Source organism: Taudactylus pleione, unplaced genomic scaffold (assembly GCF_031769625.1).
Source record: "Taudactylus pleione unplaced genomic scaffold, aTauple2 ptg000086l, whole genome shotgun sequence".
Lineage (NCBI taxonomy): Eukaryota > Metazoa > Chordata > Amphibia > Anura > Myobatrachidae > Taudactylus > Taudactylus pleione.
The window spans coordinates 5,563,314-5,591,300 of record NW_028284488.1 but is presented as its reverse complement, the minus strand read 5'-3'; the positions used below and the strand labels follow the sequence as shown (position 1 = coordinate 5,591,300).

The 27,987-nt window shown below is 50.7% G+C and overlaps 1 pseudogene; it reads left to right on the top strand.

The window, feature by feature from the left end:
- Window positions 1-27,987, top strand: part of LOC148529130 (transmembrane protein 209-like) — a 438,870-nt pseudogene that overhangs the window by 52,755 nt on the left and 358,128 nt on the right.

Below are 27,987 nucleotides of genomic sequence, written 5' to 3'. Positions count from 1 at the left end.
CCGGCCAAAGCTGCCAAAAAAAAAAGGCAGCCACATTTCACAAGAAAGGAGATGGAGGTTTTGATACAGAAGTGTGACAGGCAGACAGGAATATGAGTCTAAGCCAGAAGGGGAGAATGTGGGAAGAGGTAGCCGTTGCTGTCAATAGGGTGGGTGATTATGTCCGTCTAGCCCGGGATGTCAAACGGCGGTAAGTAAACACTTGCCCCCCCAAAAAACAAACACCATTTTAAACAAAAGGATAATGGCTTCCATTTTTTCCCACAGATGGGGCGACTTCAAATATCGCCTAAAGCAAAAACTAGCTGACAGGGCTAGGCATGCAAGGGGGACAGGTGGGGGTCCCACCCCTGTGTCATTGGAGTTGACGGATTTAGAAGAGCTGGCACAGGGGTGTGGGCAGCCTGTGGAGGTGTTTGGCGTGTCCAACATGGATACGGACATGCCAGACTTTGCGGCTCCTCATGTTGTCCCAGGTAAATCTTTTGATGTCACCAACTCTGAAATGTTATTGTGCCAATATGTAGATTCTAATGTGAGTCTTTTCTCTTTTTTCCTAACAGAGACACAGGCGGATGAGTCTGCTCCAGAGGGGAGCCTTGGCCGCCGAATTTCTGCTGGCTCGGCAGGGGAGGAACCAGTACATCCGGCTGAGGACCCTGCAGAAGCCAGTCCAGGGCAATCCCCCTCGCAGGCAGTGTCCCTCCTCACAGAACTCAATTTCAAATCGGATTTCCATACGGAGATTCTGCAGAGGATGGACGCCAGTCTGGTACAGGTGGCTGAGGCCCTGGAGCAAAATGCTGCGGCCAACGTGACCATTGGTCAGGCCCTGGCGGAAAATACCAGGGCCAACATCCGCATCGCCAATGCCCTGGAGCAGCTCGTTCGCCAGCACATGGTGGAGCCGACCTCCCTTCCTGCCGGAACATCAGGATCCTCCACCTCTGGCACAACATCAGCCAATCCTCCAAATGTGCCTAGCCCTGTGCCTAGTGCAGAGGCCACAACATCTGCCCCTGGACAGGCCAGCCCGATGACATCCCGGACCCGGTCTGGCACCCTCCCTCCCCCATCCAAACGGGTGAAAAAACGGTGACAGCAATGGCGACTTTTCCCACAATCCTTCTGTGCTTGGCTCATATTCCTTTCTGGTCAAAACTTCCCTCTCCTTTCATGTGAAATGTTTTAAATTTTTTGTTGTATGTTTATGTCAACAGTTATGTTGGGCCAATTTGTTGGATTTTGGGACAGATCTTTGCCAAAAAAAGATGTCCCCAAATTTTTTATTAATTTAATTTTTGTTTGACTAATAAATTGACACCAAAAATCTGACATTGGATTGTGAAATTATTGTACAAATGGGTTACATTTAATCCTGGACCAAAAGGCAAAAAATTGCCAAAAAAAAAATAAAAATTAATAAAAAAAAAGGGCTCTTTAAGGAACGTTTAAAAATTCATATAACGAGGCAAATTCAAGAGGCAAAAATAAAATGGTGAGAAAATTAAAACATGATGACATTATTGTTACAATAGGCCCTAACCACCAAATTGAGGGCAAAATAAACCCCCACAAATGTACGCAAATTGATTGTGTCATCCAGACATTAGCAGTTCAGATTTCCACCTGCGTACGGTTTTGTGCTATCCCAAAAAACTGATTTCAAAACACATACCAAGCCGGTTTTCAATCCAACACTAATTGCTTTTCAGCCCTCCCGCGATTAATCGCAACAACATCGTGGAGTCCCGGGACGGAGGAGAAGGCCATCGCCAATGTGGTCGAGTAATCCAGACCCTAAGCTGTGCGAGCATTTTGAAGGGAAAGAGGATCATCCAGTGACGTATGAGTCGGTCCGAACACATTTTACGCTCGCATCTGCTAATGTATGTACGCCCCAAAAACGCCTCGCCACGCCTGCGTTTTTCCATCTCCACCCCCGTCAACACCCAAAAACACCCTGTTCTGTCAATCCCATTTGACATGTCACTTCCTGTACGCTATTTGACGAACGAGACCAAAAAAGCTCGCAATCTGCCGTACGCACATGCGCAGTGTTACACCGACGCATGCGCGGTTATTCAACATCGGAACGCAACGAGCGTACTGCTGTTTGCGAGTGGCTCTGAATGAGGGCCATAGTTCTTAAATCCAATAAATCGATTCAGTTGTGTGCTGTTGATAATAGTGGATTGGTGATGTGCCTGCATTTTTTATGATTTTATATTCATGTGTATTGATTCTATGTACATTTTACTGTGGCGATCATGGTCATATAATATTTTACTAAGTATTAAATATTTCCATTTTTTTTTTAAAAGTAATCTTGATTGGAGCGCTGTTATCTTTTTCTACTTCAGGGTCAATAGGGGTCCACAGGGTGACCTTGGCGTATAGCTGGATCCTGGATCCTCGGGCACCACGGAGTTAAAGCTTTTAGCTGCTCCCAGGATGCACTTGGGTCCATCCTCCCCTATACCCCGCCCCCGAGCCACAGGCACCTCAATTTAAGCTGGTGCCCGGCCGGAGTCGGGTCACCCTGCGGGGGGGGGGCTGCAGGAGCAGACCCCTAAAGCGTTTTTTTTTTTTTTTTAACTAGGTTAAATTTATTTTTACTTTAGTTTTTTTTCTCCAGAGCGGCAGCGATGGGCTGTCTGTACAGACGCCCACGCTGCTGATCCTACTCCCTGCTGGCGCCGCGACGCCAATACTGCACTGGGGATCGCGGCGGGGGAAGCCAGAGTCTGTACTAGCCGGACTCTGGTTTCCCCCGGGACTGCTGCCGGAGACGCTGGGGAGATTAAGGTAAGCCGCGCACCGCTGATTAGCGGCGGTGCGCGGGTTCCTTTTAAAAATGCAGTCCCATGCCCCCGGTCTAGGGGACAGACCGGGGGCGCTAGCGGTGGCGGCGGGCTCCCCCTCCAGTGGAGGCATACCCCGCCAGACCACTAGACCACCAGGGTAACGCGGCAAGCGGGGGTTAATATGCTAGCCAGGGGAGGAAGCCTTCCCTGTCTAGCGGCTCCTCCCCTCAGCTCAGCGCGCCTTTCAGCTAGTAGTCTGGCGTCGCTGAGCTGCAGATACTCGGCCACTCCTCCTCATGAGGTCTCCAGCAGCCATTTTCTCTGTGGCAGTGCAGATACTCTCAGGGAGCACACGGACCAGTCCCCCTGTGTACCTCTCCCCTGCAAAAGGACAGTGTACACAGCACTATAGCCCTCCCAGACACTGAATCTGGGCAGGTTGATCGTAGTGCAAAGGTGCAGTGAGTATATCTTCCTGCATGGTATGTGACTTTTGCTAGTGTTGCCTGTCTGTGCTAATTTCTACTTACTGTCAGCCTATACCTATCCCTTTCCTTCTCCTACAAGCCCTACAGGTGTGCGGGGGAAGGGTGTTTCTACTGACCTCACTTATATAGATCACGTATTTGTGAGGTCCGTCACATACAGTTGTGTGCTGCACAGTACCATATTGTGGGCTGTTGTCCAGCACACTGGTGAGTGCGCTCGTTTTCTTCCTACGTCATAACTGTATATTTAACTATATAGTCTGTCATGTCTGAGGAGGAGATTGAGCACTCCGTGGCTCCGGTATTGTTCTCCTGCAGGCGCTGTTCTGCAGGAGTGGAGGAGGATTTGTCACAGGACGGCCTGTGCGGACGGTGCCAGGCGATCCCTGGTACGTCTAAACCTCCTATGTCGCAGGATCCACCATGGACGATGTTTTCCCAGGCGCTGGTGTCCATCGCGGACCGTCTGTCGGTCCCGACTGCTGTCCCTGCTAGGGCGTTGCCCCAGCCTACCATCCCCCATTCCCCGGGTGTCCCACAATTATTGCAGACTCCCCCGGGGTCTCAGCCTGTTGGTCCCTATGCGGGGTTGCCAATGTATATACAGTCCACCCCTGTGGCGCAGCAGGCTGTGGTGCTGTTTCAGGCTCCTGTGGCAGCTCCTCCACCCTGGGTGGATGCGCTTTCCCACACTGTCCAAGATTTGGCGGCAGCATCTTCGGCTTTTCAGTCGATGTTGCGCAGTGACGTGCCCTCCAGGGCGTCTAAACGCACAGTTATGGCACAGGCTGCGCATTTTCCGGACTCTGAGGGGTCCTCGGATGATGGTGAGGTGCAGGATGACTCAGCCTCAGATGCCTCAGTCCAGGAGGTAGACACTAAGTCTTCCATCAACGTGCGGGCTCTGGTTAGGGCGGTGCGGGCCTATCTTCTGATTGAGGATGAGGCACCCGCTCCCAAGTCGAGGTATCCTAGTTTTAAAAAAGCTAAGGTTACTTCTGCAGCGTTCCCCTTGTCTGATCAGTTGACGGATCACATGGCGGTGGCCTGGCAGACGCCCAGTAAGCGATTCCTGCCACAGAAGCGGTTGGCGTCCAATTATCCGTTTCCAGAGGCACATTGTAAGAAATGGGAAACGCCGCTTGCGGTCGATTCCCATGTAACACGCCTCATTAGGAGTGCTACTTTGCCATTGCCGTCTATATCCTCGCTGAAGGATCCTACGGACAGGAAGGTGGAGACTTGTCTAAAGTCTATTTACTCTCTCAGGGGCTGTAGCCCAGCCTTCCATGGCCATCTCCTGGGTGGCCAAGGCCATTGAGCGTTGGGCCAATGCCTTGGAGGATACATTTATGGATGAAGCTCCGGATGTCCAGAGGGCGTTGTTAGGACAGATGAGAGATGCCGCTTCCTACATTGGAGAGGCATCTTTGGATGCTAGCCTGCTGACCTCTAGGGTTTCGGCGGCAGCAGTGTCTGCTCGCAGATCCTTGTGGTTGAGGTCTTGGAGAGCAGACGCTGATTCAAAGAAAGGCTTGGGGGCCTTACCTTTTAATGGAGAGTTACTATTTGGTCCGGACCTGGACAAAATAGTAGATACCCTGGCAAAATCCAAGTCGGCCTTCCTCCCTTCTGCCACGACACCCGCTAAGGTCCGGAGCTCGGCCTTTCGCTCCTTTCGGGTTCAGGGCAAGGCAAAGGGTCAGTCCTTCCCGAGGCAGTCCGCAACCAAGACCGCCTCGAAGCCAAAGAAGCAAGCCTGGAGTGCTAGGCGCCCTTCTTCCAAGCAAGAAGATAAGCCTTCTGCGTGATGGGGCGGGCCTCCCTCTGGGGGACCCCAGAGTGGGAGGCCGACTTCTTCAATTCGCCCAGTGCTGGCACAATACCACCACGGATGCCTGGGTGCGAGAAGTGGTCTCCCAGGGGTACGCCCTGTCTTTTCGGCACAGGCCGCCTCGCCAGTTTTTTTGCACAAGTCCTTCTCAGGGCAAAACCAAGGCCTTGCAGGTTCAGGAAGCCATAGAGGCCTTGCTGACGTCGGGGGTCATTATACCCGTACCACAATCTCAACGTGGGATGGGGTATTACTCTACGCTGTTTCTGGTGCAGAAACCCAATGGCTCTCATCACCCCATCCTCAATTTGAAGTCCCTGAACAGGTTTCTCAGGGTTCCCAAATTCAGGATGGAAACTTTGCGTTCCATCATTCTGGCGATGGAACCGGGGGATTTTATGGTCTCCCTGGATATCCAGGACACCTACCTCCATGTGTCTATAGCAACATCGCACCAACGGTTTCTGCAGTTTGCTATTCTCCACAACCACTACCAATTCAGGGCTCTACCCTTTGGCCTCTCCACGGCACCAAGGGTATTTACCAAGGTGATGGCGGTCATGGCGGCTCACCTTCGGAGCCAGGGGATACGGTTGCTACCGTATCTAGATGACCTCCTCTTGCTGGCAAGCTCCCCGGAGGTACTGATCCAGCATCTCCACCTGACGGTCGCTTGTCTACAGGCACACGGGTGGTTGATCAACTGGAAGAAGTCCTCCCTCATCCCATCACAGCGGATGGTTAATTTGGGGGCCCTGCTGGACTCTCGTCAGCAATGGATTTTTCTGACTCCAGAGGAGGTCTCCTCCTTACAGCTGCGGATTCACAGTTGTCTGAGCAGTGGCAGAGTGTCGGTGCACTCAGCGATGAGAGTTTTGGGGGCCATGGTGTCAGCATTCGACATGGTGGAGTTTGCCCAGTTCCATTCCAGGCCCCTGCAGAGGCTGATTCTTTCGGAATGGAACGGATTGCCACACAGGATCCGCTCTCAGATGCTGGTGTTGTCCTCGGAGGTGCGTCTGTCCCTGGCCTGGTGGCTACAGACGGCTCATCTCCTCGAGGGGCGCCCCTTTTGGATCCCGGAATGGGTTCTGCTCACGACAGATGCCAGTCTCCGGGGTTGGGGGGCGGTGACAGGCTCCTTGTCACTTCAGGGTCGTTGGTCGGCGGAGGAAGCGATTCTTCCCATCAACATCCTGGAACTGCGGGCAGTGTACAGAGCCCTGCAGTCGACCGGCACCTCTCTTCACGGAAGGGCCGTTCAGGTGCAGTCAGACAACGCCACCACGGCGTACATCAATCACCATGGAGGGGACTCTCAGTCGAGCTGCGATGTCGGAGGTGTCCCGCGTCCTGGCTTGTGCAGAGTGCTATCTTCCAGCTCTCTCGGCAGTCTTCATCCCGGTAGTCCTCAATTGGGAGGCAGACTTCCTCAGCCGTTACGACGTGCATCCCGGGGAATGGTCGCTTCATCCAGAGGTATTCCAACTGCTCTTGGACAAGTGGGGGTTGCCAGAGCTGGACCTGATGGCGTCCCGTCACAATCACAAGCTGCCCGTGTACGGGTCAAGGACAAGGGACGCAGGCGCAAGTCTGATAGACGCGCTGTCGGTGAAATGGCTGTTTCACCTGGCTTACTTGTTCCCTCCGATATCTCTGCTGCCTCGGGTCCTGCGCAAGTTCAAGCAAGACGGAGGCACACTCATCCTGGTGGCCCAGAAGGCCGTGGTACTCCGATCTGCGGAGCCTGTCCATCGACGCTCCGTACCTCCTACCTCAATGGCGGGACCTGTTGTCTCAGGGGCCCTGTCTTCACCCGGATCTGGGTCGACTATCTTTGACGGCGTGGCTCTTGAGACAGCCGTCCTGAGGTCTCTGGGCTTTTCTAGCTCCGTTATTACCACCATGCTGAGGGCGCACAAGCCTGCTTCCGCAAGGATCTACCGCAGAGTGTGGCACACTTACTTTCAGTGGTGCGAGGCCAGAAAATATGATCCCCAGGTGTTCCGGGTTTCGCGTATTCTGGCTTTCCTTCAGTCGGGTTTGGATTTAGGATTACGTCTTTCCTCACTGAAGGTGCACGTGTCTGCTCTGTCGATGTGGTTCCAGCACAGGATTGCTGCTATGCCGGATGTACACACCTTTTTCCAGGGTGTTTTAAGAATCCAGCCTCCCTTTGTGCCACCTGTGGCCCCGTGGGATTTGGCGGTGGTTCTTCGGGCCTTACAGGGTCCTCCTTTTGAGCCCTTGGAGTCAGTGGAGCTCAAGTGGCTAACTTTTAAGACGGTTTTCCTCTTGGCAATTGCTTCTGCCAGGAGGGTTTCGGATTTGGGGGCGCTTTCCTGTCGTCCCCCTTTTCTGGTTTTTCATCAGGACAGAGCGGTGCTTCGCACTCCTGATTTCCTGCCTAAGGTGGTTTCTAGGTTCCACATTAATCAGGAAATTGTTGTACTAGCCTTTCAGTCGCCTGATCTTTTGGCTGGGGAGGCTTCCTTAGACGTTGTCCGTGCGCTCCAGGTTTATGTGGACCGGACTAGTTCTGTGAGGAAGTCGGATTCTTTGTTTATCTTCTTTGGTTTTCACAAGAGGGGTTGGCCTGCCAACAAACAGACTCTAGCCCGTTGGCTTTGTTCTGTTATTATTGAGCTTATATGCAGGAGGGTTTACCTGTTCCATCCTCTGTTAAGGCTCATTCCACTCGGTCTGTGGGCCCTTCTTGGGCTGCTAGCCGTGGCGCCTCTGCTGTTCAGCTGTGTAAGGCGGCCACCTGGTCTTCCATTCAGACCTTTTTGAGGTTCTATGCGTTTGACACTTTTGCCTCTCAGGATGCATCCTTTGGGCGCCGGGTTCTCCTATCAGCACAGGAGCGTCCCCGCCCTTAGTTGGACTGCTTTGGGACATCCCCAAGGTCACCCTGTGGACCCCTATGGACCCTGAAGTAGAAAACAAGAGATATGGTAAGAACTTACCTTTGTTATCTATGTTTCTACGAAGTCCATAGGGTCCACAGGGCACCCGCCCTGACGCACCTGGCTTCATATGGGCTCTGTGACTGGTCACCGGTTTTCCGTCTCCCATTTCTGTGAGTATGGTTCTTGTGTGTTCCAGTCTTCCTTCTCTCTGTTTCGTCTCATCCTCCGGCCTGGGCTGCTTACCAACTGAGGTGCCTGTGGCTCGGGGGCGGGGTATAGGGGAGGATGGACCCAAGTGCATCCTGGGAGCAGCTAAAAGCTTTAACTCCGTGGTGCCCGAGGATCCAGGATCCAGCTATACCCCAAGGTCACCCTGTGGACCCTATGGACTTCGTAGAAACAGAGATAACAAAGGTAAGTTCTTACCATATCTCTTGTTATTTATATTCTGTTATTTCAACCGGGGACTGACTATCCTCTTATATACAGCTGCTCGCTATTTTATGGATGAACACACCCCTAGCTCCATCAGTATTTATTACTGTGTTTTTTTGCTATTCTAAGAAAGACTTGGAGGTCTTACCCTATAATGGGGAGATTTTGGCCCTCATTCAGAGCCGTACGCTCTGAGCAGAGCGCACGCTCTGAATGAGGGCCGGCCTCCATAATTATGGAGCGTCCTCCTGGACGCTCGTATAGCTGTGGGTCACCACCCACAGCCTATACGAGCGTGCAGTTTGATGGCCGCGATGGTCTTGACCATCGCGACCATCGCCACTGCGAGCCGGAGCCTGCGGTTGAGGTTTTCAACCGCAAGGCCCGGAGTGATTTTGGCTCTATCAGAGCCAAAATCACTCCCACTGACATCACTAGTGATGTCAGTGGGCCGGCTTCTGACGGTAGGCGTTCCCTTAGGAACGCCCCCGTCAGGGAGGCACGCCCACCAAAGGGGGCGTGCTGTCAATCAACATCGACAGCACGCCCCCTTTGATCAGACACAACGAGCGAACGAAAGTCCTTCGCTCGTCGCGTCTGGCGCATGCGCACGACGGAGCTCCTGCCGTCGTGCGCATGCGCAGTGCACAACATCGACCCACTTGCGAGCGGACAGCCGCTCGCGAGTGGGTCCGAATCAGACCCTTTGTTTCGTCCAGACCTGGACAAGATAGTTGGTAAAATCAAAATCTGTGTTTCTGCCTTCAGCATCTGCTCCTTCAAAGTCTTGAACCTCCTCTTTTAAGGGCTTTCCTAGACAGTCTATTACCAAGAAGGCCCGCCAAGCCTTAGAAACGGGCCTGGAGCACAAAACGTCCTGCCTCCAAACCAGAGGATAAACCCTCAGCCTGATGGGGCGAGCCTCCCTTTGAGGGACCCCAGAGTGGGAGGCCAACTTTTTCAGTTCGCCCAGTGCTATGTCAAACCACCAAGAACGCTTGGGTAAGAGAAGTGGTCTCTTAAGGGTACGCCCTCTCATTCCTTCAAAGACCTCCCCACCAGCTTTTCAGCGCAGGTCAGTGTTCGCTAATATGCACTATAGTGCGTATTTTACCCGGAATTGAGGACCAGGGACTCGCATATTTAAAACGGGTGGGTCCCCGGGGATGCGCTCCGCTACCGCCAATCCCTGGCTCCCGAGTCGGCTAAGATGCTGTGCGCTGCAGCCAATAGCGCTACCCTGTCTATCTCTTCAGAAGCGGTAAGAGATTTAATTTGCTGCCGCCCCCATGCTATTTGGAGGCTGAGCCGGAGACCAAGCTCACAGTCAGGAGCAGAAGACAGAAGGGCTGGGCCGCTGTACAGAGTGGCCGGTCCTATTTTAATACCTCAGGCCGGCCGCTGTTATCTGCTGGGCTGCGTGTGCTGTCTATTGTCAGCAGTACAGTGCAGACCCGCGGCCCCGCCCCCTCACTATGTGCGGCCAGAAGCACAGTGGAGACACAAGGCCCCGCCCCCAATCTCTCGTCTCCTCTGCCTGTGGACAGCGCGGCTAAAGCCAGCATGTTTGGAATAGCCAGCCAGGTGCCTGCTGCAAATGAGGACGACAGTACTACAACACACCTGGTCCCAGCAGTCCCCGAGTTTCTGGCTCTAATCCCCGCCATCCCTCTACCCCTAATGCCCGGTGTCACCCATACCCCTTCTACGGTCCCTGCCTGTTCCTCTTGTCGCCTCTCCCCTCCACCTCCTCCTGTATGTGACTCCCCACTCCCTATAATACCCGGTGTCACCCAGCCCCTTTTGCTGTTCCTCTCGTCACCAGATCCCCTCCACCTGCTCCTGTATGTGGCCCCCCCAACCCCTCTAATACCCGGGGTCACCCAGCCCCTTCAGCTGTCCCTCCCTGTTCCTCTTTCCACTGCTTCCCTCCACCTCCTCCTGTTTGTGGCCCCCCGCCCCCTCTAATACCCGGTGGCACCCAGCCCCTTTTCCTGTCCCTGCCTAACCTTCCTGTTCCTAACTCCCCTCCACATCTGATACCTGGAACCCAGCCCCTTCCCCTGTCCCTGTCTACTTATCCCCAGCTCACCTCTATAATTTCCTGTATGTGGCTCCCATTCCCCTCTAATACCTGGGGGCACCTAGCCCCTTCTCCTGTCCCTGCCTACCCCTATATCCCCTCCTAAAATCCTACTGTGCCCGGCTCCCCACCACCACCTCCTCCTGTGCCCGGCTCCCCAGCTCTGCCTCCCATACGTCAAGATAAAGAGCCAAAAGAACCTGCAGCATGAGCGCAACGCCCCCCATCCAGCTCCCACAGAATTAAAAGGACAGAAGAGTGCACAGCTAGACGCAGAAAATTCCTTAAGCATTTTTGTTCAAAGGTAATTTTTTTTTTAGTATATTTTTAAAATTTATTTACTGCTGTTTGTTTCATAAAATTATGCTGAAACTACAGTTTCTGCATAATTTTATGTATCACCACTACGTAAGAACAGTCTAATGCAGAAGATTCACAGAAATCTCCTGCAGAAGGCTAATGGGTACTGCAGTCTGACCGATTCAATTGGGGGTTTCAGAGGGACATGCTAAGGGTATAAGGGCATGTGGGGAGGTCTGAAGGTCCAATGGGGAGCTCTAAAGCATAAATTATGATGGGACCCAGAAATGATCAGGTAGGACCCCATTTTTTTAAAGTGGCGGGTCCCTGGGACCCACATATTTTGTCGCTCAGCGCGATCACTGCAGGTCCTCCTTCGGACAAGAACAAGGCGTTGCAGGTCCAGAAAGCCATACAGTCCTTGCTGCAAGCAGGGGTAATTGCACCAGTTCCACTATCTCAACGAGGGACTGGTGTTGAATGTCTGCACAACTTTGGAAATGGAATGTCCTATCCGTCAGGCACTCACTATCATGCCTAGTTCAAACCCTGATAATTCACATCGCCTTGCCATGAGCAGCCTAGCCGGTGTTCAAACTGACTCACAAGATGTCGTGTTACAACTGATGCAGGTCTGGGCATTTCCAAGATGTCACAGTACGATGCCGCCACTTACCATTACCTTTACATACTGCTATCCTATTACTTTTGGCACTTCAGTGTATAAATCTGTCAGTTGTCAAAACTGGCTTATACAGCTATTATATGAGGAAAATATTTAGGTTGGGCCATATTCAACTAGAGACGAAAAGCCTTTTTCGACAATTTTTTTGCGAAAATTTTGCCTAAAGCCTTTTTGCCTAATTCAATTCCAGGACAATTTCGCCTAAGCGGAAACTCGATGCACTGAATTCTACAAAAAATATTCTCCAATCAATAGCAGGTGAAAAGAAGTGCAAAATCTTTATTTTGGGGTGCAACGTGGGGAAATGACTCAGAACCCTTGTGGCAGCCCCCCAAAGGACAAATCTGCAAAAAAAAAACTAATAACACCCCAAACAAGACATGTCATTGTTGGGGTGAAAATGTAAAAAGTGGGGGAACAAGCATAAAAACTAGCAAAATAGGCTTCTTGGGGGGCTGCAAGGATGGGTCAGGTGTTTTTCGGATTACAGGTGCATGCTACAGGTGGAGTTTTCATGTTTTTAAAAAGTTCACTTTAGAGGCCTAAGACTATGCTAGCACCCATTTTCAAGTACCCCATATTTGACTGGACTACTTATTTTCACAAAAAATACTGCTTAATGCTATTCTTCACCACTTTTACAAAGACGCTAATAGCAAGCAATTTACACAACTTAAGTACGCAAAATAGTTTTATTAGGGCTATTAGTATACATCTATTTTGATTTCCTGTTAATGCATCTTTTTCTGGGGGACAGACTGATTTCCCCAATTCTCTCAGTACTTTTCGCCTGTTCCGCATTCGCATATTTCCGTTTTCGCCTCTTTTGTAATTGAATTAGGTGAAAACCGGGGACCCGTATGGAATGATTTCGCCTCTGAAACAGGCGAATGAGGCAAAGTCGGACAGGCGAAAATTTTCCGACTCTTCGCCTCTAATTGAATACCCTTCTATATGCCAGGATAAGCTTTGCACACAGTATGGATCTTTGTATTGCATGAGTTCACTGAAGTGGACATATGATTTTACTTCAACTATGCAAGAATAAATTGAGTATTTGTTCAAAACATCTACCATATACCGTAAACATTACTTTCCCTGAGGTGCTCAGTGCTGGTGAACCTTATTATTTTTACCTTATTATTTTTGTAGGAATTAGTAGGTGGCATACCTTCTAAGTTGGTAGAAGTCCAAAGAAGAGGGCACCATGCACTAGTGATGTAAAAAGATTTTATATAGGAGATAGTGACTTAACAGCTATCCACTGTAGCAGCCTCTATGCATGAAGTTAATTTGGGGGAAACTGAGTGCACACCCTTTATGCCCTTGTTTTTTTTTTTTTAATTTGTCTCAAGGTTCTTCAGTTTACTTTTTGGTAGGACTCTTGAACCTTTTTGTTGTGAGAACTTTTTTTTTCTTTAATCATCTCTTGTTATGCCCCCCCCAGGTTCTCTATTTGGAGACTTTTTTTTTTTTTTTACTTTTTAAGTCCAAGACAGTCTTTGGAGCATACAAAGGAAATAGTTTTCCAGTTTGGAAGGAAATTTGGAATGCCAAAGCTTCTGAACAGCACCTCTGTCCCAGTGTTGGCAGTGTCACCCATATGATCTCAAATAACAAGATTTTGCAGAGGGATAAAAATCACATTTCTGAACTACCATGCTTATTCTACTCACTTTATTTGACATTAGACTGCTTTCATAATAAAAACATTCAGTGGCTGTTTTCTCTAACTCAATAAAATGGGTGCTTTTTACAGTGCATCTCAACCATTAGTAAATCTTATATTTAGTGTTCTTTTGCTAAATACTGACTTTAAAAAAAAAAAAATTCCAAGAGAATATTTTATATGCCTAATTTAAATTGTTTTGGTGTCTTTAAGTTCCACATTGAAAATCTGCTGTGTGTGTACTTTTACAAATGTCTACTTTCCCTAGGTTTACGGTGTACAATACCTTTTTAAGGTTTTGACTTTTATGATCCTAGTACCCTGCAGTAATTTTCCCTCCTTTCTAGTAGTATTTTAATTTTTTTGGAGAAATCAGATGATCTTTACCGGCAAGCCTTAGAGCTGCTGTGTTGGATCTCCTCTTTCTTCTATGCTGGGGGAACACTGGACCATTTGGTCCATGGGAGTTGGCACTTAACTAAAATTGTAACTTTAAGATGCCGAAACTCCTCCCCTCTGCAACCCCCAGCCGCCAGTGTGAATTAAGGCCCTGATTCAGAGCCGGACGCTCTGACCAGAGCGCTCGCTCTGAGTAAGGGCCCACCTCCATTAATATGGAGCGTCCTCCTGGACGCTCGTATAGCTGTGGGTCACCACCCACAGCATATACGAGCGTGCAGGATGATGGTCGCGATGGTCTTGACCATCGGGACCATCGAAACTGTGAGCAAAAGCCTGCGGTTGGGTTTTTCTATCAGAGCCAAAATCACTCCCACTGACATTACTAGTGATGTCAGTGGGGCCGGCTTCAGACAGTAGGCGTTCCCTTGGGAACGCCTACGTCTGGCAGGCACGCCCCCGGCACGCCCACCAAAGGGGGCGTGCTGTCAGTCACCATCGACAGGACGCCCCCTTTGATGAGACACTCCGAGCAAAGGAAAGTCCTTCGCTCGTCGTGTCATGCGCATGCGCAGTGGGGACCATCGACCCACTTGCGAGCGGACAGCCACTCACGAGTGGGTCTGAATGAGGGCCTAAGTGCCCGGTGGAGTGGGCACCCTTTGATGGGTAGCTCTGCCCATCAAAGGTAATAGGTTTTCTTTGCAATTATTTTTTATTCTAGTTTAGTTCCATGCTGCAGTGGTCAGTGGGAGTGTGGCAGCTGCAGGGAGCCCGGGTGAGGATTGCAGTTATGAGGTGGGCGGACCCGCTTCCTCAGACGCTCCAATCTCAGTAGAGACCGCCTGAACCGGGAGTACAGCGTACTTTTGCCCTTTTAGAGGGTGCGGCTGTGGTCCCCTATAGCTCCGCCATTGTGCAGGGGTTTTCACCAGGGATTGCGCGTGCACAGGCTTGCCGTGTTCCCTGGCCATACCAGTGTATCCCCACACAGCAAGGGGGGGGGGGGGGGGCCTCTGCACATGCAATTGAGAGTTGCTGCTTCCTGCAGAGGGGGTGTGGCCTGCGACTGCTGAGCTCATCCTCCTGTTCGGTCTGTGGTGGTGCGTTGCTACAAGCTGTGTAGGATGCTGACAACCGCACAAGTGAGACACAGACTCCTCTGCACTGTGGCTTCAGCATCGCTGTCTGCAGTACACCTACTGGTTCTCTAAGCTCCTCTGTGACGGTCAGGGGTAGTCTGTTGGATGACTGTAGCATATTACTGCCCGCTTTTATTTACCAGAGCCCTTTTAGCAGTTATTTGGTCACTGTTGTACATATTAAAGTCACTAGCTGCTGCATGGTGGACATGGCCATTAAGGCTAAGGGCATCACTATGGTGTTGTTATTTACATATGCACAATGTAATACTAAATTGCCCTGTGGATGAGTGGACTCTCGGGCGCTATGTACCGACTGTCCAGCAGGGTCGAGTAATGCTCGGGGGGCACTGCGCCTGACACGGCAGAGCTAGCATGGGCTAGTGCTCTTGGCCAGTCAGTGTCCGACTTAGGGCAGCTCTTTGCGCTTCAGTGGGAGGAACGGGCTAGGGCCACGGCTGGGCTAGTTTCCTCGGCTTCGGATTTGATACTCTGGCGGCTCAGCCGGTGCCTGACCCGCCCTGGCTTAGGACTATGGAGTGTGCGGCTTCCCATTTTAAAAAGGTTTCCCCGTATTTGGAAAAGCTCCTGGAGGATCCTTGTCTGCGTGCGAGCTGCAAGCATCTTCCCTCTCCCCAAGGTCATTTCGTTGTCTCTGATTCAGAGGGGGATGAAGTAGAGATTCCAGATGACTCAGGATTTGGATGCTTCCCCAGGTCAAGGGTAGAGGATCTCCATTACTGAAGTTCGCCAGTCCCTTGACTGCTTGGACTTGGATATCCAGGCGGAAGCAGGTTTGCTGACCTTTATCCCCTTCTGGTGGACCATGTGGCCAAGTGGGAACCGCGATTGGCTAAGCACATTGTGCTTTCAGTTCAAGGCTCTGAGTCCTTCAAAGATCCACTGGGCAAGAAGCTTGAGGGCTGTCTCAAATTTCTCTTCATTTGGTCTGGGGTTGTTATCTGTCCTTTACTGGCCTTTGCGTTGGTGGCTCGAGCCATTGAGACTTGTGCTGATGTGTGGGACTTCAGGGTGATGCTACCAAGGAATCCTTGCTGGACTTGGCGGAGCAGCTTCGTGGTGCAGCAGAATATGCCTGTGAAGCCATGCAAGACTGCTCAGGTGGTATCCTGGGTCTCTGTTTTGGCTGTTGGAGGTGCTTCCACTTTGTGGAGGTGTTCTTTTTGGGCCTGGGTTGGATGCTATCTTGTTCCCAAGCACCAGCGGCCTGAGGGCCTGATTCAGAGCCGCTCGTAAGCGGCCGCTCGTTCGCTTCGAGCGATGTTCGCACATCTGCGCATGAGTCATTGCGGTCGAAAATCGTGTGCTCGCAAAATAGCGAATGCCTGCTAATTTGATTGACAGGATGAGGCGTTTGTGGGTGGTAACAGGGGAAGGTGCTTGAAAACGGGGAGTGGAGATCCGAACGCAGGCGTGCCAAACGGTCAAAACGGGCGTTTAATGGGTGTGCATAATTAACAAAGCAGCGTCATCGACCACGTCACTTGGTTGTCTTTTAGCCTGAACTGCTCGCATGATTGCGGTAGGAAAATGCTACCACAAGCACTGCGAGCAGTTCATACGCCTTTCGATGTACTCGATTAATCAAATAAATAGTGGAGATGACGTATGATGCGGGCGGCCAGGGGGCGTTTTTTCCAAAATAGTGAGCGCATGTTTAGTTCGCTCGTTCAGACATAGAGGCATCAACAGACCGCAAAGAGCGAGCGCTTAATTTAAATAGCCAGCCCCTTTTTTAGAACGACCGTCCGCAAATAGCGTCCGGCTCTGAATCAGGCCCTCTGTTTTGTATGTTTTTCTTTTCCTTTCAGGGGCAATATGCCAGAGGAAGGTTTTTCCCCAGCTGGGGATCTGCGCTAAGGGGACAGTTTTTCGGGGCCAACAGGCACTTGGGGGGCCAAGGCTCCTGAAAAGCCTAGCGTCTGTCGCAGAACTTCCCCCACCCACTCCAGTCGGGGGTAGGTGGACGCCTGCTCCAGTTCAGGGAACAGTGGGTGGCGTCGACAGCAGACTTCTGGGGGTGGGGCATCGTTTCCCGAGGTTATGTAATCAGCCTCAGTGGTCCCCTGCCACAAAGCTTTTTCACAACAGCTCTTCCCCAGCATATGGAGAAGACCAGGCTATCTGTTCTCTGCTTTCAGAAGGTGTTGTAGTTCCAGTTCCGGCATTAGAACGGAAATGGGGATTCTACTTCAACCTCTTCCTTGTTCGGAAGCCAAACTGCTCCTACCACCAAATTTTAAATCTTTGGGCCTTGGATACCAGACTTTGGGTGGATCGTTTTCGAATGGAATCTCTCCAATCGGTAATTCACAGCATGGAGGCCAACTAATTTTTGTCATCATTCGTTGTCAAGGATGCCTACTTTCACTTTCCTATTTGGGTTAGTCATCACACTTTGCTTCGGTTCATGGTGGGCTTGGCTCATTATCCGCTTCGGCGCCCCTCCATTTGGTTTGGCCACAGCCAGCACATTTTAACGATCATGGCAGTCATGGCGAGTCTGCTGAGGTCATTCCCTATTTGGACTATCTCCACGTGAAGGCCATTTGTGCGTACCGGTTGCAGCCGCACGTTGACCGCACTATGCTGCTTCTGCAGTGTCACGGCTGGATCCTGAACTTCGAAAAGTCTCACCTGATGCCTTGTCAGCGCCTGCTGTTCCTGGAGCTGGTCTCTGACACCACCCTGCAGCGGGTGTTCCTCCTGGAGTCCAAAGCCCTGAGCCTCGAGGCTTTGGTCATAAGGGTGCTCTCAGTACTCCGTCTGTCACTATTGTTGTGCATGAAGTTGTTGAGTACGATGGTCTACACTTTCGAGACCATTCAGTGCGCCCAGTTCCAGTCGCGGGAATTCCAGTGGGAAATTGTCGAGTTGGTCATAGTGCACAGACAACCTCTCCTCTCAGCTTCTAGTTCTCTCCGCTAGCACGCGTCACTCTCTTCAGTGTTGGCTGGTTTCCGATCATCTGCTCCGGGGACGATCCCTGGTAACCCCAGCTTGGGTCATTGTAACCACTGACGCAAATCTCCTCGGTTGGGGTCCTGTGGTGTTACGCCTTTTGACTCCAGAGTCTTTGGTCCTCTTCGGAGATGGCCCTACCGATCAATGTGCTCGAACTCTGAGCTATATATCTAGATCTGCTGGGGGCCCAGTCTGTCCTGTTCCGCCAGTGTGGATTCAGTCAGACAACACAATGGCGTATGTGAAGCGTCAGGGCAGCACCTAGAGTGCAGGAGCAATGGTGGATGCCTCCCGCATTCTGTCTTGGATGGAAACCTTTGTTCCAGCGATCATATCGGAGTTCATGCCAGTTTGGCCAATTGGGAGGCGGACATCCTCAGCAGGACCACCTTTCTCATGGGAGAGTGGTCTCTCCATTTAGAGGTCTTCCAACAGTTGGTTTGGAAGTGGGCTCTTCTGGAGGTGGACCTCATGGCATCTCGTCACAAATTCAAGGTTTCACAATTTTTCTATTTTATTTATTTATTTTTTGTGTGAGATCCAGAGACCCACTGGCTTTTGCGTTAGATGCCATAACAGTTCCATGGAGCTTCCGTCTAACATATCTCTTTTCTCTTAACCCCCCATGTTACCTTGTGTAAGTTGCTGTCCTCAAACTGGCAGTAGGTCCTGGCTGGTGTCTTCCACTTTAGCCAGATCTGCTGCAGCAGAGTCAGTTTCTGCACGAGGGTCTTCCTCGGTTGGCTTTTGAGGCTGGCTCTTGAAGGCTAAAGGTTGTTCTCCTTCAGCTGTCCATACTATGTTGTGGGCCCGGAAACCGGTTTCAGCACGCAATTACCACAGGGTCTGGAAGATCTACATCTTGTGGTGTGAACGGCGTGAGATTCATACTTCCAGGTTTTGCCTTTCCTATTTCTTAGCTTCCCTTCAGGGAGGCTTGGTTGCCAGTTTATGCATGTGTTCCTTGACAGTGCAGATTTCGGCTCTGTCCATTTATTTCCAGTTCTGCCATGCTTCTGGAGGTTCGGACCTTACGGGGTTTATTATGGGTTCAACCTCCGTTTTGTCCGCCGGTGGATCCGTGGGATCTTAACCTGGTCCTCTTGGCACCCTTTGAGCCCCTGGATTCGGCGGACCTTAAATTTGTGTTTTGACCTGGTTTTCCTTATGGCCATTGCCTCAGCTCTGTGTGTTTCCGAGTTGGAGGCTTTGTCTTGCAGGCCGCCTTTTCAGATCTTCCATGATGATAGGTCTGAGTGTAGTAGGTATTATCGCCGGCCATGGCCGGCGGTTCAAATCCCGACAGCGGCAGCCCGGCAAGGGTGAAGATCCCGATCACACCTAAGGTAAGTATCGCTAACCTAATTCTACACCCTAACCCTCGCTTGCCTAACCCTAACCTCCTCCCCAAATGCCTAACCCCCCTCTAAGTGCCTAAACCTAACCCGCTGCCTAAACCTAACTTCCCCGGGGGTGCCTAACCCTAACCCCCCTTCCCCTAGCCTAAACCTAACCTTCCCAGGGGGGTGCCTAGCCCTAAGTCCCTTTTCTCTGATTCATGCTGGGGGAGACTGCGTTCACTCCTTCACAATCAGTCGTGCGGGGTTTATGTGGACCGCCGTTTTCTGGTTGTTCTGTTTGTTTTTAACAGTTTAATTTGGTTACTGCTTCTCCTTTCCTGGGCACTACTGAAGTTGTTCTGCCGGCTGGGGGTTGCAGAGTGGATAAGCTCAGGCATCTAAATGTTACAATTTTAGTTAAGAGCCAACTCCTGTGGACCCCATCGCAACCCCATGGCCCAATGTTCCCCATCGTGAATCAGAGAAAAGCATTCAACGGTAAGTACCCAAAATCCTCTTTCCTTTTTAGAGGCACAAGCATTGCTGAAGGTAATTGGGTACATATTCCAGTGCTGGGACACTGGTAAATAGATTGGTGTAATGCGCCCACCCCAGAGACCCCACCATTCAAAGCACAATTGTTGCGAAGAAAGGAATATTAATATGGGGTTCATTTAAAGTGCAAAATGAAGAGGACATGTACGTACATTCAAGTACATGAACTGTTTCTAGACCACAGTTTTGGGGGGGGGGTTTTCTCTGATGTCCAAGAAGTCCCGTGCATCACGCAGCGTTTAAAACAAATTCTAGAGGGAACTGTTTACTCTAGTGACATTTTTTTTCTAGTGTATATTTTCTACCAGCGAAGTATTTAAGTATTGGACAACAGAAAAAATAAAAAATTGTGGACTTGACACAGGTCATGTACTTGAATGTATGTAAATGTCACATAGAGAATCAACCAAAAGCTATTTATTTCCTTTTTGCAAACTCATACATAGTACTGTTCTGCTGTGCTATGTAATTTCAACCAAGGGTTGAATCTACTGTGTAAATATCTGCGCAGTGCATGCTACTCTTGTAGTTGAGGTACTCGGCCTAATTTTAAGTGTTTCCCACATTACATATATCAAATCACATATGAAAGTAATTGGAAATGTGTATTTTTCTCCTCTACAGATATGGGCGAGAATTGCAATGAATCGTCAGCTTTTGGACCACATGGATTCATGGACAGAGAAATTTCGGAATGTATGTGTTTCTTTTTCTCTTTTAAAGTTTCAAAACTGCTATCTTGGCTATATACAGTTGTGTACTCCATCTTCTTTGCTGCAGTTGCGCCAAGCAGCCACTCGCGGCGCACCTGGTCCCAGAAGACTGCTAGGGCCGGTCATCGTGGCGGCGTTTTTGCTGAAAATGCGTTTGTCATAATTCGTCTAGGACACACCAGGAGACTGTGCTGAATAATTTCACTGTGTGTGACTGAATCTCTCAGTCAGCAGTGTTCGCACTGAGCAAAAAAATTTGTGGGTCCCAGGGACCCCTCACTTTAAAAGATTGTGGGTCCTACACCACTTTTTCTGGTCCCGTCACATATTATTGGGGTTGAGGACAGGCAGGAGTTGAAACACTGCTGGGGGGTATGTAGCAGTTGGGGTAGAGGGGGTTGGGGTAAAGCTGGGGGTAAAGGCAGGGAGAAGTTGGGGTAGAGGGGGTTGGGCTAAAGGAAGGGAGAAGTTGGGGTAGAGCTGCAGCTAGAGGGGAGTAAGGGCAGGCAGGGCTGGGGGCAGGGAGGGCAGGGAGGGGTAAATGCTCACAGTTGTTGAGAGTGCTGGGGGGCAAGGAGAAGATTAGGGACAGGCAGTGCTGGGTGTAGGGAGGGGGCAAAGGTTGATAGCAGCTAGGACAGTACCTGGGGGGGCAAAGAGAGGGTTAGGGGAAGTGTCAGGTCAGGATAGCAGCTGGGACAGCACTGGGGCTAGATAGAGGGCAAGTGTAGATAGCAGCTTGGGCGGTATGGGAGGTAGAGGGGGGAAAGAGTTGTTAGCAGCTAGGGCAGTACTGGGGACAAGGAAGAGGTAAGAGGGCAGGCAATACTGGGGTTAGGGTGGGGTAAGGGAAGATAACTAGGCAGTACTAGGGGGCAAGGAGGGGTTAGGGGAAGGTAATACTGGGCTGGGTGCAGCTTTATTTATTATTTTTATTTATTAACAGTTTCTTATATAGCGCAGCATATTCCGTTGCGCCTTACAATTGTAAACATTAATAGAACAAAACTGGGTATATAGGTAGGAAGGCCCTGCTCGCAAGCTTACAATCTATAGGGAAATAGGCATTGATACACAAGGATAGGTGCTATATATTGCATTTTGGTCCAGCCAGAATGCACAGTTTCTTGGTTGGCTGCATGATCCAGTCACACAGGAATGTCGACCAAATGTCATGAGGATGTGAGAGAAAGACAATGTGTGAGATTGTGTGTGGACTGTAAAAAGGGGATGTAATTAGATATGGTGCGGTGTCTGCTGTGTGGGGATTGGCCGGAGGGGATGCTGCGTGGGGATTGGCCGGTGAGACGGCCACAGCACACACAGCGCCAGCGCTTCCTGCGGGACCTGATCAGTTTTTAAACTGGGTCCCCAGGTTGCTGTAGCGCGTAAAAATGCGCTATAGCGTGTATTTTGCGAACCCTGCATTTGAGGTGCTATGAAGCAATGGTCTCAGCTTTTTTTTCAACAGATCTGTGTACAGGCTCAGTCGCACACAGATATACAAGTGTCACATCACATATTAAATTAAACTGCACAGTCTCCTGGTGCGTCCATTTTCTGCAAAAAAAGACTCCCAACGCTAGCAAATTGCATGGGACCTGGCAGCTCACTCACACCAGCCGTTTCTTCTTCAGGGTCCACAAGATTGACCTTGGGGTATAGCTGGATCTGGATCCACAGGCACCACGCAGTTAAAGCTTTAGCTCCCAGGATGCACTGGGTCCATCCTCAATACCCCGCCCCCGAGCCACAGGCACCACAGTTTAAGTTGGTACCCGGCCGTAGTCGGGTCGCCGTTAGTGCAGCCCCTAAGCTTATTTTATTGTAAGAGTTTTTTCATTTTATTTCTTTTTTAACTCTTCAGAGCAGCAGCGTCGGACTGTCCATTGGACACCCCGCCGGTGCCACGATGCCAGTACAGATCTGGGGATCGCGGCGGGACCCCAGAGTCTGTACTAGCCAGGCTCTGGGGGAATCCCATAACTGCTGCCGGATCGCCAGGGAACAGGTAAGACACAGGGAACAGTCTCCTCCCTCCGGTCTCTGCGGATAGACCGGAGGCGCTAGCAGTGGCGGCGGGCTCCCCCTCTCCGGAGGCATACCCCGCGTGTCCATTAGACCACCAGGGAGTTATGCCGGCAGCAGGAGCCGGCGTGCCAGGGGTAAAGTGCTAGCCAGGGGAGGAAGCCTTCCCTGTCTAGCGGCTCCTCAGCTTAGCGCGCCTTTTCTGCTCGGGTATGGCATCGCTGAGCTGCTTCCTCCTTCGCCCTCTCCTCCTCTGAGGTCTCCGGCGGCCATCTTACTCTCATAGTGGCAGCGCAGATCTCTCGGGCAGCGCGTGGATCGGTCCCCCTGTGTACCTCTCCCCTGCTAGGAAGGCGTACACAGCACTATAGCCCTCCCAGACACCGAATCTGGGCAGGTTGATTGTAGTGACAAGGTGCAGTGAGTATTAACTTCTGCATTGTATGTGACTTTTGCTAGTGCTGACTGTGTGCTTTATTTCAAGATACTGTCAGTCTATACCTATCCCTTTCCTTCTCCTATGGCCCTGGCAGGTGTGTGTGGGAAGGGTTTTTCTCGGATCTCACTTGTATAAATTCATGTATTTGTTAGGTCGGATCAGCATGCTTGTGGGTGCGCCAGGAGTAAGCCACTGGACTTCCCAATAGTGTTGATGATTATATATATATATATATATATATATATATATTCTCTCTCATGTCTGACGAGGAAGTTGAGTGTTCTGTGGCTCCCACTCTGTTCTCCTGCAGACGCTGCGTCGCAGGGGTAAATAAGGAGGATTTATCACAGTATGGGCTGTGTGTGGGGTGCCATCAGTTACCTGGTCCCTCTAACCTCCAAATTCGGGACAGGACCCTCCTTGGGCGGTGTTTTCTCAGGGGCTGGCATCCATCGCGCACCGTCTGGCAGTCCCGGCTGCTCTCCCCCATATGGGGTTACCCCAACCAGCCATCCTCTCTTCTCAGGGTATACCGCAATTATTGCAGTCTTCCCCTGGGCCTCAGACTGTTAGCCCATATACGGGGTTACCTATATATATTCAGTCTCCTCCAGTGACTCAGCAGTCCGTCATTCCCTTTCAGGGACTCCCTCAGGCGGGTCAATCACCTTGGGTGGATGTGTTCTCCAGTTCAGTCCAGAGTTTGACGGCTTCATCTTCAGCCTTTCAAACTATGCTACGGAATGACAAGCTTCAAAAGGCATCTAAACGCCCTGTTATGTCGTCCCAGTCAACTGTCAGACTCTGATGCGTTCTTGGATGATGGGGAATTGCCTGAGGACTCTGACTCGGATTCCCCTGTCCAGGAAGTGGAAACGAAATATTCCATGAATATGCCGGCATTGGTAAGGGTGGTGCGATCCATTCTTGATATAGAGGATGACGCACCGGCCCCTAAATCCAAATACCCTAATTTCAAACAGGCAAAAGTGACTTCAGTTGTTTTTCCTCTATCTGATCAACTGACTGATCATATGGCGGAGGCCTGGCAGTCACCTAGTAAAAGGTTCCAGCCGCAGAAACGTTCTAGTTATCCATTTCCTGCAAGGCATTGCAAAAAGTTTGAAACTCCGCCTGCGGTGGATTCTCATGTTACTCGCTTAATCAAGAGTGCTACCTTGCCTATGCCTTCCATTTCATCCCTAAAGGATCCCACAGACAGGAAGGTGGAGACTTGTTTAAAATCAATCTATTCTCTCTCATAGGCGGTGACCCGTCCGTCCATGGCCATCTCTTGGTTGGCTACAGCCATTCAGAGCTGGGCCAATGTGCTGGAAGATACCTTTCCTGAGGAAGCTCCGGAGGTTCAGAGAGCTCTAGTGGGACAGATGAGAGATGCCGCTTCCTATATTGGCGAATCGGCTTTGGATGCCAGTCTTCTGACTTCCAGAGTATCGGCTGCAGCTGTGTCTGCTCGCCGGTCTTTGTGGCTACGTTCTTGGAGAGCGGATGCGGATTTCAAGAAAGGCCTGGATGCCTTACCGTTTAATGGGGAGATATTGTTCGGCCCAGACCTGGACAAAATTGGAGATACCCTGGCAAAGTCTAAGTCAGCTTTTCTACCATCGACCTCTGCTTTTCGGTCCTTTTGAACTCAAGGGAAGTCCAAGGGTCAGTCCTTTCCGAGGCAGTCGGCAACCAAGGCACCCCTAAACCAAATTAGCAGGCCTGGAGCGCTAGACACCCTGCTTCCAAGCCAGAGGATAAACCTTCAGCCTGATGGGACGGGCCTCCCTCTGGACGGGCCTCCCACTGTTTGTGCACTACCACCATGGATGGGTACGAGGAGTGGTCTCTCAGGGGTACACCCTTTTCTTTCGTCACAGACCTACCCACCAGTTCTTCTGCACGAGCCCTCTGCGGAGCCAGGGTATATGGCCTCTGCCGTATCTCGACGACCTTCTATTGCTGGCAAGTTCTCCGGAGGTTCTTCTACAACATCTGCACCTGACGATCGCTTGTCTGCAAGCGCACGGGTGGCTGATAAACTGGAAAAAGTCCTCCCTGATTCCGTCACAAAGGATGGTTAATATGGGAGCCCTTCTGGATTCTCGTCAGCAAAGGATCTTTCTGACTCCAGAAAATATTTCCTCCCTACAACTACGAGTGCACAGTTGTCTCAGGAGTTGCCGGGTGTCTGTTCACTCGGCAATGAGGGTTCTAGGGTCCATGGTGTCGGTGTTTGACATGGTGGAGTATGCCCAGTTCCATTCCAGGCCCCTACAGGGACTGATTCTATCCAAATGGAACAGGTTACCACATTGGATCTTGACTCAGATGCTGGTATTGTCTCCCCGGAGGTGCGCCTGTCGCTAGCTTGGTGGCTTCAGACATCTCCTCTCACTAAGGGTCGCCCCTTTTGGATCACGGATTGGGTTCTGCTCATGACAGATGCCAGTCTCCAGGGTTGGTGTGGAGTGACAGCTCCAAATTCACTTCAGGGCCATTGGACTGCGGATGAAGCAGTTCTCCCGATCAACATTCTGAAACTTCGGGCCATGTACAGGGCCTTCCAGGTGTCTGGTCAAGCTCTTTGAGTAAGGACCGTGCAAGTTCAGTCCGACAACGCCACCACGGTGGAGTACAGCAACCATCAAGGGGGGACTCGCACTCTAGCAGCGATGTCAGAGGTGTCACGCATCCTGTCTTGGGCGGAGTGCCACCTTCCGGTCATCTCGGCAGTCTTCTTTCCAGGAGTCCTCAATTGGGAGGCGGACTTCCTCAGCCGTCATGACGTGCATCCCGGGGAATGGGTCGCTTCACCCAGAGGTGTTTCAACTACTCGTGGACAAGTGGGGACTGCTGGAGGTGGACCTCATGGCCTCCCGACACAATCACAAGTTGCCCGTGTACGGGTCAAGGACAAGAGATGCCGACGCAAGCCTGGTGGACGGGCTGTCGGTGAAATGGACCTTTCAGTTTGCGTATCTATTCCCTCCGATATCCCTACTTTCTTGGGTTCTTCGGAAATTCAAACGGGACAGCGGCATGCTTCTGATGGTGGCTCCGGCTTGGCCCAGACGTCCTTGGTTCTCCGATCTTCGGAGCCTCTCCATCGACGCTCCGTTCCTTCTGCCTCAACGTCGGGACCTGTTGTCTCAGGGTCCCTGCCTTTACCCGGATCTGGGTCATCTGTCTTTTATGGCGTGGCTTTTGAGACATCCTTCTTAATGTCCCAAGGTTTTTCTAGCTCGGTCATTAGCACGATGCTGTAGGCGCGTAAGCCTGCCTCCGCCAGGATTTACCACAGAGTATGGCATACTTATTTTCAGTGGTTTGAGTCAAGAAACTACGATCCTCAGGTGTTTTCGTGTTTCTAGGATTTTGGCGTTCCTTCAGTCTGGTTTGGACCTAGGCTTACGCCTAGCTTCTTTGAAAGTTCATGTGTTTGCACTATCTGTGTGGTTCCAGTGTAGGGATAGCTCCACTGCCTGATGTCCGCACTTTTTTCCAGGGTGTTCTCAGGATTCAGCCTCCCTTTGTTCCCCCAGTGGCTCCTTGGGATTTGGCGGTAGTGCTTCGGGCCCTCCAGGGTCCTCAATTCAAACTGCTAGAGTCTGTGGAACTCAAGTGGTTGACTGTTTTCTCCTGGCGATTGCTTCGGCCAGGAGGGTGTCAGAATTGGGGGCGCTTTCCTATCATCCTCCCTTTCTGATATTTCACCAGGACAGTGCGGTGTTTCGCACTCGTCTGGGTTTTCTTCCTAAGGTGGTTTCTAAATTCCACATTATCAGGAAATTGTTGTGCCGGCCTTTCAGTCACCTGACCTCTCGGTTGGTGAGGCCTCATTGGATGTGGTCCGGGCTCTACGAATTTATGTGCACCGGACTAGTTCCATTTGGAAGTCCGATTCTTTATTCGTCCTCTTTCGATTTCACAGGAGGGGTTGGCTTGCCAACAAACAAACTGTTGCTAGATGGCTTAGTTTGGCTATTTCTGAGGCTTATACTCAGGAGGGCTTGCCTGTTCCAGGCTCTGTTAAGGGTCATTCTACTCGGTCTGTGGGCAGCTGGCCGTGGCGCCTCGGCTGTTCAGCTGTGTAAGGCGTCACGTGGTCTTCCATCCAGACCTTTCTGAGGTTCTATGCTTTTGACACCTTTGCCTCTCAGGATGCTTCCTTCGGGCGCCGGATTCTCCTTTCAGCTCAGGAGCGTCCCCACCCTTAGTTGGACTGCTTTGGGACATCCTCAAGGTCAAACCTGTGGACCCCCTATGGACCCTAAAGAAGAAAATGAGAGATATGGTAAGAACTTACCTTTGTCATCTTTCTTTGAAGTCCATAGGGTCCACAGGGCGCCCGCCCTGACGCACCTGGCTTCATATGGGCTGTGTGGCTGGTCACCAGTTTTCCATCTCCCTTTCTGTGAGTATGGATCTTGTGTGTTCCAGTCTTCCTTCTCTCTGTTTTTCCTCCTCCGGCCTTATGGTGCTTACCAACTGAGGTGCCTGCCTGTGGCTCGGGGACGGGCTATAGAGGAGGGTGGACCCAGTGCATCTTGGGAGCTATAGCTTTAAATGCGTGGTGCCCGTGGATCCAGATCCAGGTATACCCCAAGGTCAACCCTGTGGACCCTATGGACTTCGAAGAAAGAGAGATAACAAAGGTAAGTTCTTACCATATCTCTCATTATCACGCTGCATGGTGTATTGAGGCTAGGTGAGCAAGGACTCCTCTATCAGCCAAAACTTTAAAATATGTTTTGCCTACACAAGTGACAGTTGGCATAACATTTATTTATCTTTTAGTGGATTAATGAAACCATTCTGGTGCCTTTGGTTCAAGATATGGAGACTGTGAACATGCAGATGAGGAGGCTAGGATGTCCTGAGTTACAAATAGGAGGTAAGCACTTAAATAATTTTTATATTTTTCTCTTTGAGTAGCAAAGTTGTGTTTATTTTTTTTTTTAAGTTTTCTTTAAATACCCATTACATTTTTTTTTATAATTTAGACCTTCATAATTTTTTTTTTTTTCTTCATAATTTAGACCTTCATTTGAATGTCAAAAACAAAGGGCACATGTTTTAACATATATTTTCTTAGCATAAATACAGATCTAATTAACACTAGTGTTTGCCCGCAGCTTCGCTCGCGTCAATGTCTGGTATTTTT